Below are 12,461 nucleotides of genomic sequence, written 5' to 3'. Positions count from 1 at the left end.
TAGAATAGCAGATAATAATACCTTGCTCGGAGTAGTGTAGTAAGAGTTGATTAATTGTCATGTGTGGAGCACTCTAAGGTCTTTGGATAAAATGTATTACTAAAGTGAACAGCATTAATATTATTCACCCATTAACAATGTTTCCCCATGTAATGGTCCGATATACTATCAGTTTAAGACACATTTGGGGGCACTTTCGAGGTGTAGTAAGAGAATGGTAAGCATTTTTCTACTTCTTGCATACACTGGCATTGCACAAACTAGTCTACTTTATAGAATATTCAATATAGTTACTAAATTCCACACTGACTGTTTTATTATGCTAATTGATAATCTTGTGTGCTCCAAAGATTAAAGAAAAATGAAATTAAACTGAAAAATCAAAAGGTAACAACTTTATAATGCCTCTTTAATTTAGCAAAATACAATTAAAGTCACACAGTGATAGAATTGATTGTGAATACTAAGATGACTGTAATTGACAAAGTAAATGTTGCAGAGCCAACCTGAATAAAAGCAAAGGAAAATGCCAGTAAAATTCATTGCCATGGGATATCTATGTAGGCTCACAAAAATAAACTATAAGACATCCATAGATGTCACAGAAAAGAATGTTTTGAAGAATGCTTATGTCGCTAGAAAATGTTTTGTGAATCAGACAAAAATGCGCACATTTGTTTATTTATTTTAAGGAACAAGGTTTATTGAATACAAAGAATTGACAATATATTTCTGTAGGGTAATCAAATGAGTCATATTTGTATGCGACATTCTTTTAGATGAATGGGAGATACTGCTATTGATCGTTGAGAAAGAGAACGTAATAGAAAGACAACAGGACAGACATTTTTCTTAGACTTGCTCATTTTTCAGGACTTTTTTCTTCTCTGAGGGGATTTGGCATATATTCCCTGTTGTGTCTCAAATTAATTGCTTTAAGAATTCTCTTCCAGGGAGTGAGCTTAGTGGTAAGTATTTTGCTGCACTGGTCTACCTCCTCAAGAACTTTCTCAACCACTATGGGTTTAGAGTGCTCTGTTGCTTGCCTGGTTGTGGTTGGGGACAGGGCTGGCCTATGGCCCCCATCTCAGGACGCCGGGCAGTGAAAACGCACACATTTAAAAGTAACACAGCATTCATTATTGTGTTTAATAAAGGAAAAACATGATTCTGAGCAGGAATTAGACTTTACTAAGCTTACTTGAGTTACTTGATACTTGTAAACCATTGGATTCACTATTGCCTGCTTTAAAGAAAAACATGTGCAGAACATGTATAAGCACACATGTACACCCATGCCCCTACACACACATGCACACACACATGCACAGTCTGTGAATATATGGTTTAAAAGTCCAGTTGAATAGTAACTTCAGTGAGCTTCCTTTACAAAGGCAACATGATTGGGCTATTCTGTTACATAATTCCACAGCTATTGTAGCCTGACTGGAAAAATGAGTATAATTAGATACTGCTGGGGGGATGATAAATTGGTATAAAGTCTTAGGTCAGCAGTTACATAATATTTTTAAAGTATTTATAAAACTCTCCTTCTTGGAACTTAGTCTTCCTAAGGCTGTATTATTGCATTCTCGGACTTCTTCACCAAAAACCTGGAAGGGCACAGTCACCTTCATTAAAGTCGAAGTATCTCTGAAGAGAAGAGTAACTTTTAAATTAATGCAAACATTATATTTTACTCTATAATGTACGTTTTGTTTTAGAGATAAGCTCTTCCTCATATCTTTAAGATAAAATTGACACTCTAAGATGGTATGTCATGTTCCTCCGACACCTGTCTGTAACCCACAGCACACCACAAGCAAAGATACAAATAAATAAATAGAAATTGCCAAAAATAGAATAAAGTAAATAAACAGGAGACAGGGATTGAGTGCAATAATTGGGAAATTCCTGTTTCAATAGAACAGCATCTTTGAGGAACAGGTTTATATAAGATGGGGAGGGGCAAGGGTAACTCGAAGTTGATTTGAGACATTTTTCTATAAATGTACACACATTTTTAATTAGCTTATTTATGATAGCACTGTGAATTTTAAGAACACATATGTCATGTTTTACCAGAACTGACTATACCAGCTTTTTTTATGTGATGAGATTATGGACGATTTTTTTTTAATAAACTGTCCTTATTTGAATTTTTACAATGTTTGTGCTACTCTTATGATTACAAAAAGAAAAAAGCTGTTAACATTTTTGGCAGAATATAGGGTACTGTTGCTTCCTGAAACATTGAAATTGCTCCCAAAATTCCAAATTTTCTCTCATCACTGGTAAAATCTTACTCAATATGTAGAACTTGGATGATTAAAATACAAAAATAATATTTATATTGATTAGCACTAGAGTCCCAGAAGCACCTACCATTTTTAATACTTTTAAACAATACATCTATAGGTTTCATGAGGAAAAAAATTTTTTTAAAGCAAGACTTAGTGTCTCCTGAATGTATCAGTTGGAAATTGTTTTATTTCAAAGTGAAATTTCAGGGAGGCTGCTCCCAACTAAAGATAATAAAACATTCTAGAATCAGGACAATACTTTTTAAAAGTAGCTATATATCTTCTGAACCTGGATGTCAAAAATAGCATTAAAATCATTGATAATGTGAAATTCCTCCTCCACAACTAAACAAATTAATGTTCATCATGCCTGCCAAGGACATCAAAGGGAAAACGAATTCCTACTCTTTTCATAATGTTTCTAAAAGGGAATCATTATTAGCAAAAGAAATAATGCAAATGAGTGGGACAGTGACAGTGAAGATTTAAGTGCCAGTCTGTTTCTACAGGTCTCTGCCCAGTTGGATTTCTGTGGAGCCTGGCCTCCTCTGTAAAAGTAGTCGTGTTAGCCACAATCACTCATTCACTATGGACCACCCAACCAACAAATAATCCCGGAAATTCTTTGTAGCTATATAAAGTCAGTGAACTGCACACCAAACTTTTTTCCAAAAGTTTCAATCTCTCATAATGTATTTTAAAATTTATATTAAAAATGTATGCTTAAGAAGAAAATAGCCATACATTCTCCTGTACATGGATGGCATTGGACATTTTGTTGAACGAATTGTGGACCCATGGCATTTCTTAGAAATTCCTTTCTTGGCTACAGTAGCCAGGACATAGTCTGCATTCAGATTACATAAGAATGCATACAACTCTCTGGGAATACATTATAGCTATAGCTCTATAAAATAAGTTATTAAAAGTTGAAGCTGCTTTCTAGTAAGGTAAGGAGTTCCTGTCTTCAATCATAATGTCTTTATTTAACAAAATCTTCCAACTTCCCAAGTATGCAATGCATTCTCTATTGTTTTAATATTAGTTTTCAACCTATAAGCACCTTGTACTAGAAATTGATGAGGGAACAGTCTCATTTTAGTGGGTAGTGAAGTACATTTTTTTTAAGAGCAAAGCATTAGTCAGTCACCTGGATTCCATTTTTGGTTTACCACTTACCTTTTGTTATCATGGGCAAATTACCTGGACTCTAAGTATCAGTTTTCCCAGTAAGATTCTCATAGGAGTGTCATGACAGTTAAGTGAGATAATCTATGCAAAACAGTTAACACAGTAACTGACATATACTAAGATTTCATTTTGTAGTTATTAGAATGCCTCTCCAAAATAATGTTTCCAAAAAAGAATACTACCTTCTTGTAGACTTCAGGGAAACTGCTGTGAAAGAGACAGAAATAACAGTTGAAGTTTTATTAACTATAGGAGTATATTTCATTTTGTTTTAATTGACTTATTTCTACTTATTTGGGGTATCTTTTATTTCTAAGTTCAACACAAAGCAAGATAATTAAAATTATTAGGCTCCACACATCTGAAGATTTTGTCATTGAAAAAGTTAAATTTAACTTTGCCCTAAAGAAAGATGCAGAACTCTCTGACTAAATCTTTCAGTTTTCACTAATTGTTTTAGATTACTCTAGAGGTTGAGGCAGAAAACATACTATCTTTCAATAAACAATGCTGATTTATTTTCCGTCTTTAAATAATGCGCCAGACATGTACTAAATGACTTTTTTTTTTTTTTAAGGAACCAAGCTGTGGTATTATAGAAAGATATTTGATCTTTCCCCAGTTTCTGGCACAGTATTCTTAAAATCCTTGGAACTTCCTGAGTGATACAATGACAGGAGTATCTTTTGTTCTAACGAAGTGACTCTTTCTTGGTGGGTCCCCACCTAGCTTCAGTATGGGGGCTGGTTGCTGAAAAGAGCAAGCCCTGACTTAGAAGTGTGGAACTTTCAGCCCCAACCCCCAGCCTTCAGGAGGGGATGGGGACTGGAGACTGAGCTAATCAATAATGGCCAGTGATTTAAGCAACCATGCCTACTTAATGAAACCTCCATAAAAGCCCTTAAATGATGAGGTTTCAGGTTGGTGAATCTATCCACAAGCCAGGAGGGTGTTGTATTCCAACCCCGTGGGGCAGAAGCTCCTGCTCCTGCGACCCTTCCAGACCTCAACCTATGTACTTCATGCGGCTATTCGTTTGCATCCTTCATAATAAACTGGTAAACATAAGTTAAGTGATTCCCTGAGTTTTCTGAGCTATTCTTACAAATTCTTCACATGAGGTAGAGAAGAACTTCCAACTCTGTAGCCCGGTCAGACAGAAGTGTAGAAACCTGAGGACCTGGTACTTGAAACTGGTGTCTGAAGTGAGGGCAGTCTTGGGGGACTGAGTCCTTAAACCTGAGGGTCTAATTCTAACTCCAATAGTTAGTGTCAGAATTGAATCGAATTACAGAACATCCAGTTGGTGTCGGAATTGGGTGGTTTCAGGAGGGAAAAATAATCTCTCACAAGCTTATCTTTTATTTCTAATAACTTTATCAGATTATTTCTCTTAGTTCTGAACAAATTGCTTTTCCTTTTTTTTTCTTAAATATGTTCCTATTTCAATAGAAAATAACAGAAATGTTGTTATTATTAAGATTATTTACATTTGTATAGCTTGGAACTCTTTTCAAAAGACTTTCAGAAATAAAACACACACACACAAACACACACACAGCTCAAAATTCCTCAAATCTGTTGTCTTGCATTATAAAAACCACACTCCTTAAAACTCCACCTGAGATACTATGCCTCTATATATTACTGGCTTTTCCTCCAGTGGTAATTCATATCTATGTTATACTTTAATCACTGCTTGAAATTTTATTTTTTCCTGAAACTTTAATATTTTTAGAATCTACTCAACAATATTTTAATATGATTTTAATTATGTATGTGTGTGTATGTGTGTATATATATTTATACATGTGTATAAAGGTAAGCAGAATTAACCTTGAAAGTTTCAGAGGAAATCCAATTTTTATTATGTGCTGTAATTGTGACTGTTACAAGATAGTGCTCAATGCCTACGGTGACAAAATAATAAGGACAATAAAAGGTTTACTTGACTGTATATTGCTTAATTTGTAGCAGTTGTGGAAGCAAATTTCTACTTGCTAAAAATAGTAATAATGTTGCAAACATCTGTTTTCTAGTAGAGTCAAGTTAAAAATGCAGGAGGGAAAAAACATCTATATTAAAAGAAAAAACTAAAACCAGAAAGTAAGTGAAGAAAACCAGAGAACAAAATAATAAATAGGAAAAAATAAATAGGGACTTCCTTTAGCCAAGCAAGAGCCTTAACAATGTCAGTTATACATTTTTTTAAAACTCATCTTAAAACAAAGTTTCACAGCTTACCTAAATCATTCAAATTGCAATTCTATATTTCTGAACTCAGGTTAAACTTTTAAAAACTAATATTTGGGCTTTTTTCTCCTCATAACACTGCAGTGTTATTTAATAATCTTATTGTTTAAAAATGCTCATAATTATTTATTTTAAAACTGTTCTCATAGTGAAAACTTATCTTTCCTTTCTAATTCGTCCACAAACTCCGAATTATATATAAAACCCTTCTGACATATGGTTATCACATATTATTTGGGAATTTCACTAGGCCTACCGGAAGTTAGTTTTAGCCAAACCACTCTCTCATGTGACCTTGATCCCATACTTCACGATTTCATCATACAAAACTTCTAGCAAATACACCATTTTGTTGGGGTCAATGAAAAACACACGTCATTTTCATCTAACTGATGTTTTGTCAGATTTCTCTCATCAGTAACTCATGGGATTAATTTTTTAGCCTAAGTACATAACTTTACATTTGTCTATAAGGTCTCACTTTAGATTACTGAGATCATTTCACATCTTATCATCTATTGTATTTGTCATATCTCCCATTTTTCTGTCATCTAAAAATATGAAAAACACACTATATTTTTATTCAATATTTTTAAAGCCCTAAATTTCATTTATACTTACTCAAAACACTACAAATAACTCATGTATTTCAGGCTTCTGTAAAAATGCTCCATTCAAATGTTATTTTTCAGATAGTAACATAATAGCCAAGGTCATGAGAATCATCAGTAGATTCTCTTCAAATTAGTGCCATTCAATAAATCAACAGTTGTGAATATGAATGTCTGTCATATATAACCAAAAAAGGCAATAAGATTAGGAAGACATAGCTTGTTCTTAATATGTACATGTCTATTTCTACCAACCACACATGTTATTCTAAGGACTCACAGACCTACGAACTCATCCTCTGCTCCAGAATGCTAAAAATCAGTATCAAACTTGAAAGGCTGTACTTTCTAGAATTCATATCTCTGTCTATATTTTAAAATGGCGTAATTCTTTGTCACTTTTAGTCTGGGAACTCTCCTTTTCCCATGGTTTCTCCAAAATTATAGGCAGTGATTTTGAGATGACATCTACAATTTGTTTTAGAAATCTCAGAGATTTAAGATTTTAAAAAATTGTTCAGGATTGCAGTGCAAGGGAATAAATAACTCATAAAATGTGGATTACCCATAATAGAATTTACCATGAGTGAAAAGTCCTTGGACAGTAGTCAAGAGGCCTGGATTCTTGCCTAGGTTAATTCTTTAAAAGTAAAAGTCATTCATTATTCCTTTTCAGATGCCTATGTTTGTCTCAAAGCCTAGTATGTAATAGATGTTTATAAAATGTTTGTTGAGTAAGTGGAATCTAATTTATCCAAATTTGGAGATAACTCATTGAAAGAATGTAAATACCTCCTTACTATCTCATTACATTTATCACCCCTGCCATATTTGTTTTACCCTCGGTTATTGAAGATCATTCTCCTTAATTTAAGAAAGCCAAAAGAAAAGAAAAATAAATGTGTCATTTAACCAGTATAATTTTTATTGCTTTCCTCTATGCCACTGTGTGAAGAGTTGAGAAGCTGTATCTTTTCTGTATTTCATGTGAAAGCATATCTCTCAGAGACTGAGCTGAGAATAACCTCTTAAGTGTTGATTGAAAAAAAGTAATAGATAAATGAAAGTTGTACTTAATTCCAAATACTTTACAAAAAATTAATCAGACTGTGGCTGTGTAGAACACCTTCATATTTTGCAGTACTTCTTGCACTAATCTTGGAAAACATCTCTCTTTTACAGTGTAGTAGATTCTGCAAGCACTCAGGACTTGGGGTTATTAATGTGGAATGTTTGTAGAACACAGTTCAAAAGTGAATGTGACAATTTAAAGTTAATACATGATATGCTAGATATCATGATATTTCAAATACAATACTCTACTCCATATGGATTTTCCTAATAGCATAACAGAACTCCCCAAAACTGATTCAAAATGTGTCAGGTATTGTATTAGGCAGCAGAAATAGAATGATGAAGACCTGACATTGAGATTTTAACTGAGTCTAGCTAGAGAAGAAACATGAGCAAAATTAACATAAATGTATATAAAAACTGTGAAGGTTGAAGTGCTACAAATGCATAGAAAAGAGTAAAATTAATTCTGGCCAAAAGTATTTTAGACAAATACAAGAGCTGAAGAAAATATCGAGCTGAATTTTAAGAGGAGAGTAAAAGTTGACTGACTAGCAAGGGAATGCATTCCAGACTGAAGAAAAAGAAAGACAAAATAACAGTCTATGTTGAGTTTGAAGATTAAACGTTGTTTAGATGACTGGGAGAGTGATTTGAAATGAGAATGAAAAGGTAGACTCAAGCCACATTATGAAGTCTGTACAATCCACACCAAGCAGTGTGAAATTTTTTACCTTTGTAAAGCAGCAGGAATTCATAGAATATTTTTAAGCAGTAAAGAGAAAATGACAAATAGCACGCTGTCTTAGTCCATTCCTCGTGCAATAACCAAATACCACAGGCTGGGTTATTAATAAATAATAGAATTTATTTCTCATAGTTCTGGAGGCTGAGAAGTCCAAGACCAAGGCACAGGCAGATTTACAGATACTGCAGTGTCTGGTGAGGGTTGGCTCTCTCTGCTTCAAAGATGTTCCATTATTGCTGTGTCCTCACATGGTGGAAGGGCAAAAGGACCAGGCAGCTCTCTGAAGCTCTTTTTTAAGGGCATTAATTCCATTCACCAGGGCAGAATTCTCATGATTTAGACATTTCCCAAAGGCCTCACCTCTTAACACTATCACCTTGGGCTTTAAGTTCTAACATATGAATTTCAGGGGGTCATATACATTCAAACCATAGCACATACTTTAGAAAACAATCATCTTAAATCTTATTTCAAGGATTCCCCTTAGGGAAGTAACTAAATAAATGTGGTAATGAAGGAAAAGAAAGTACTAGCTGTTTTCTAGTTTTCTTTTCAGACTAGATTACTCAGTGGAATATTTGCAAAATTAACTGCGTAGAGACTAAGGAGTATGTAAGATTTGAGGATGAAATTTAGTTTGATTCAAAGTATGTAGTGATTTAGAGATATGGAAAAGAAAAAGCTCTTAATAGTAACATGTCAAGTCACCAATTCCAGCCTCAGTAGAGGAGACCTGGGGTGCTGGGAGGGCTGGCTGAGAGTGAGGATGGAGAGGATCTGGGCTTTGAGCACTTCTCGACAGGGGTGGGAAGTCATCTCTGTAGGAAGTGTTAGAACAATCAACAATAATTTCAAGAGAGATGAGAAGGTGCAATGAATATTCATGACACTGAATATTGACTTGGGGTTCACAAGTTATCACATTGTCCTCTACACTTAGGATTCAGGAACTGGTGGTACAAGTATTCCGGACCAATCTTAAAGATGGGGTGTGTTAGGAAATATAGGAAAAAAAATGGTCAGGGCCCCTCAGATATTCGGAGTCTTGCCAAGCATCTGAGGTGGGTATGCATGCGTGCACAGGTGGCCTTTGTTATTGGCTAATGTATTGTGCATGTGCACCCAGGTGTTTTGGATTATGGACTTGAGTATAAAGGACTAAAGGCGCAGATGCACGAAGCTTCTAGAGGACGCTCCGGGAAGCCATATTAGGTCAGCTGCTTCTAGCTCTGAATAAAGCCTATTATTTCTTCACCCACGGCTCCAAAGACCTCTTCCTATTACCTAGCTCGTAGACCTGCGTGTGAAGGGTTTGTGACCCAATTTACAGGGTGGGTGGGTGAGTGGGTGGGTGGGTGTGTGTGTGTGTGTGTGTGTGTGTGTGTGTCAGCAGAGTAGAATAATAGACCAAAATCAGGGGTGTGTGTGTGTGTGTCTGTGTGTGCCTGTGTGTGTCTGCAGAGTAGAATAATTGACCAAAATCAGAAATGATGATTCACCGCAATGAAGCTGCCACATAGATTTAAAAGACAAAATCTACCCATGTAATTTAATACTCACTTATTAAAAACCAGGGTGAGACAAACAAAGTAAGAGACCCTTCCCTGGAGAAGATATCAGTCCAGGAGACAGAGAGGAAGGGGGAACAAAGCATAAGTCTAACAATTAATGATGGCTTTCTCTATTGCTCATAACTCACATTCACTTATTATGGTTGAGCACTATAACCCCAGCTGCATGTGGTCAAGGATTTATGCAGTTCACCACCATATCCGAGGGCCTGGGAAGAATCCCTGGCTCAGAGTACACCTTTAGTAAATATTTATCCCAATTTATTAATATATCATGAAATAAGAAGTATGATAATTTTAAAAATTAGGCAATTGATGCTAAAAAAGGTTAAGTAACTTGCTGAAAGTATGTAGATGGTAAGTGCCAGAGTTAGGAATCCAAGTCTAAGAATGCTTGTATAAGATTTCCTACTTCAGTCACATATTTGCCTTTTAAATATCATTCACATATAAACACTTTGAAACAGATACGTGGGGGGAAAAAAAAGATGTAGTACAAATGGTCAATTTGTACAGCTGAAATATGGAAAGACATCAATTGCCATTCAATCTACCTGAAATGCCAATACTCTTAAAAATAGGACTATTAGTAATACAAACATGAAGTCCCCAGGATTGTGAAAAGCCAGCTTCACCCAACAGCTGATCTCATGAGACTCGCCTGCTTCCAGGACTCTGGCTTGGCTGCTCTCCCCCCTTTCATATAAACAGCCAAGCCTGCACACCCCTGGAGAGCTAAACATCTCTGTCACATCTATAGCTTGTGACAAAGGTTCTGGAATGTGGAAACAGTACGTACTGTGTATTCACACTCTCCCATTTATCAGATACTCTGATCGTTACATATTAAGTGAGAGTTGAGCATCTAAATACCCTTTCAAATCGAGTCTAGACTAGCCCTAGAAGATATATATATTAGTCTGTTTCTGTTGCTTATAACAAAATACACAGAAGTGGGTGATTTATAAAGAAAATGAAATTCATTGCTTACAGTTTCCAAGGCTGGGAAATATAAAGTCTATCTGGTGGTGGCAACAGTGACCCAGGCAGGGGTCTCACATTGGAAGATGGTGGAAGCAGAGAGAGAAAGACATACTGTCTTCTTCTCTAAAAGCCCTGAGAACCAGGCTCCTGACCACCATTTTTAATCCATTCACTGTTGCACCGTCCTATAACCCAATCACCTCTTCAAGGCTCCACCTTTCAATTAGCATAGTAGGATTTCCCACCTTCTTAACAATAACAGTGGGGACCAAGTTTCTAATATGTAAAACTTAGGGAACACAATTCTAGCTTCAATGAGTTTTGGTGAGACATAATTCAATCTACTACATTTCTTTTCATTGGAAATATAGAGAACAAAATATTTTAATATTTTAATATTGGTGTGGTAGAATCATCACCTAAAGTTGAACAAGGTGAAAAGTATATTTTCTTAAAATGGAAGTTTTCCAAGGCTCAAAAACATGTGGTCAGCATTTCTAGAAAATATAGGAAAAATAGTTAAATGTATGCTCTATATAAGTCTGCTATTATAAAATAAACCAAATTATAAATTAAACCAAAAATACTTATCACATGTTGTCATCTCCTTTTCTCTTTTTCTCTCATTTATTTATTTTATTTATGTCCTCTTTTTTAGGGACATGAAGAATATTTGTGTAATACATCGTTCTATGATAAACATTGATTTTTGAAGAAAGAAAAATCAAGCTAAATAAATGATACACATAATAACATTTTTCTTGTTTACAATGTAAAATCAGAGATAATTTGTTTCTAATATTGATTTAAATGGGAATGAAAAATGTTTTAGTTTTCATATAGGTCCAAGACTCTTATTCTTATTGCCAGAATTAAGAATCCAAGGCCTATCCAAGACTAAAAATATAAAACTTAATGAAGAATACATGTAAAACATATTTAGAATGATAATTAAATTCACAGCAAACTGAACTGTTTATAAAACACTAAAATGCAATATTATTGAAACTCATTTTACTTTGGTTGTTTAAATGGAATAATTTAGTGAGGTGATGGGTGTTATAAATTTAGTTGTCTTCTAGGCCAGGGCAGGAAACTTTTCCTGTAAAGGGCCAGACAATAAATACTTTAGGCTTTGTGGGCCACATATAGTTTACATAGTCTATTCTTCCTTTCCTTTTTAAATTTTTTTAAAGCAACCTTTTAAAAAATGTAAAGAACCTTCTTAGCTTATGGGCTGGATCTGGCCAGTGGCCTGTAGTTTCCCAACTCCTTCTTTCCTGTACTAGTTTTGTCACCACAAGGCAAAATGCTAAAACATTTGCTGATGCTCTTACCTTGGTTGTATGGAGGAAGAAATGTTTTCAGAGAGGTGAGAAAAGTAAAACTTTCCAAATTCAATTGCTTTTTTCCTATACAGTTGCATGCATGAAGACTTGTATATTTACAAGTGTAGACTATTTCAGGGCTGCTGTGTGCCAGCAAAGAGACTCAGCACTTTCCCAGCAAAATCTCACAGAGCAAATTCTGAGTTGTTTCAAGACTCACTCCTAACAACACATGCAAACGAAGGCCCAGTTTTATAGTGAACTCTGCGTATGTGGATACACAAAATCCTGCTGGTCTGAGTCTGCCTTTTCATTTGACAAATGGTCATTAAGTGTGTGCAGATCACAGGTACTGTGTGAGGCCCAGAAAATCCAATGGTGAGCAAACCTGGAAAGGC

This window comes from Cynocephalus volans, chromosome 5 (assembly GCF_027409185.1).
Source record: "Cynocephalus volans isolate mCynVol1 chromosome 5, mCynVol1.pri, whole genome shotgun sequence".
Lineage (NCBI taxonomy): Eukaryota > Metazoa > Chordata > Mammalia > Dermoptera > Cynocephalidae > Cynocephalus > Cynocephalus volans.
Note: the sequence above shows the minus strand (reverse complement) of the source record.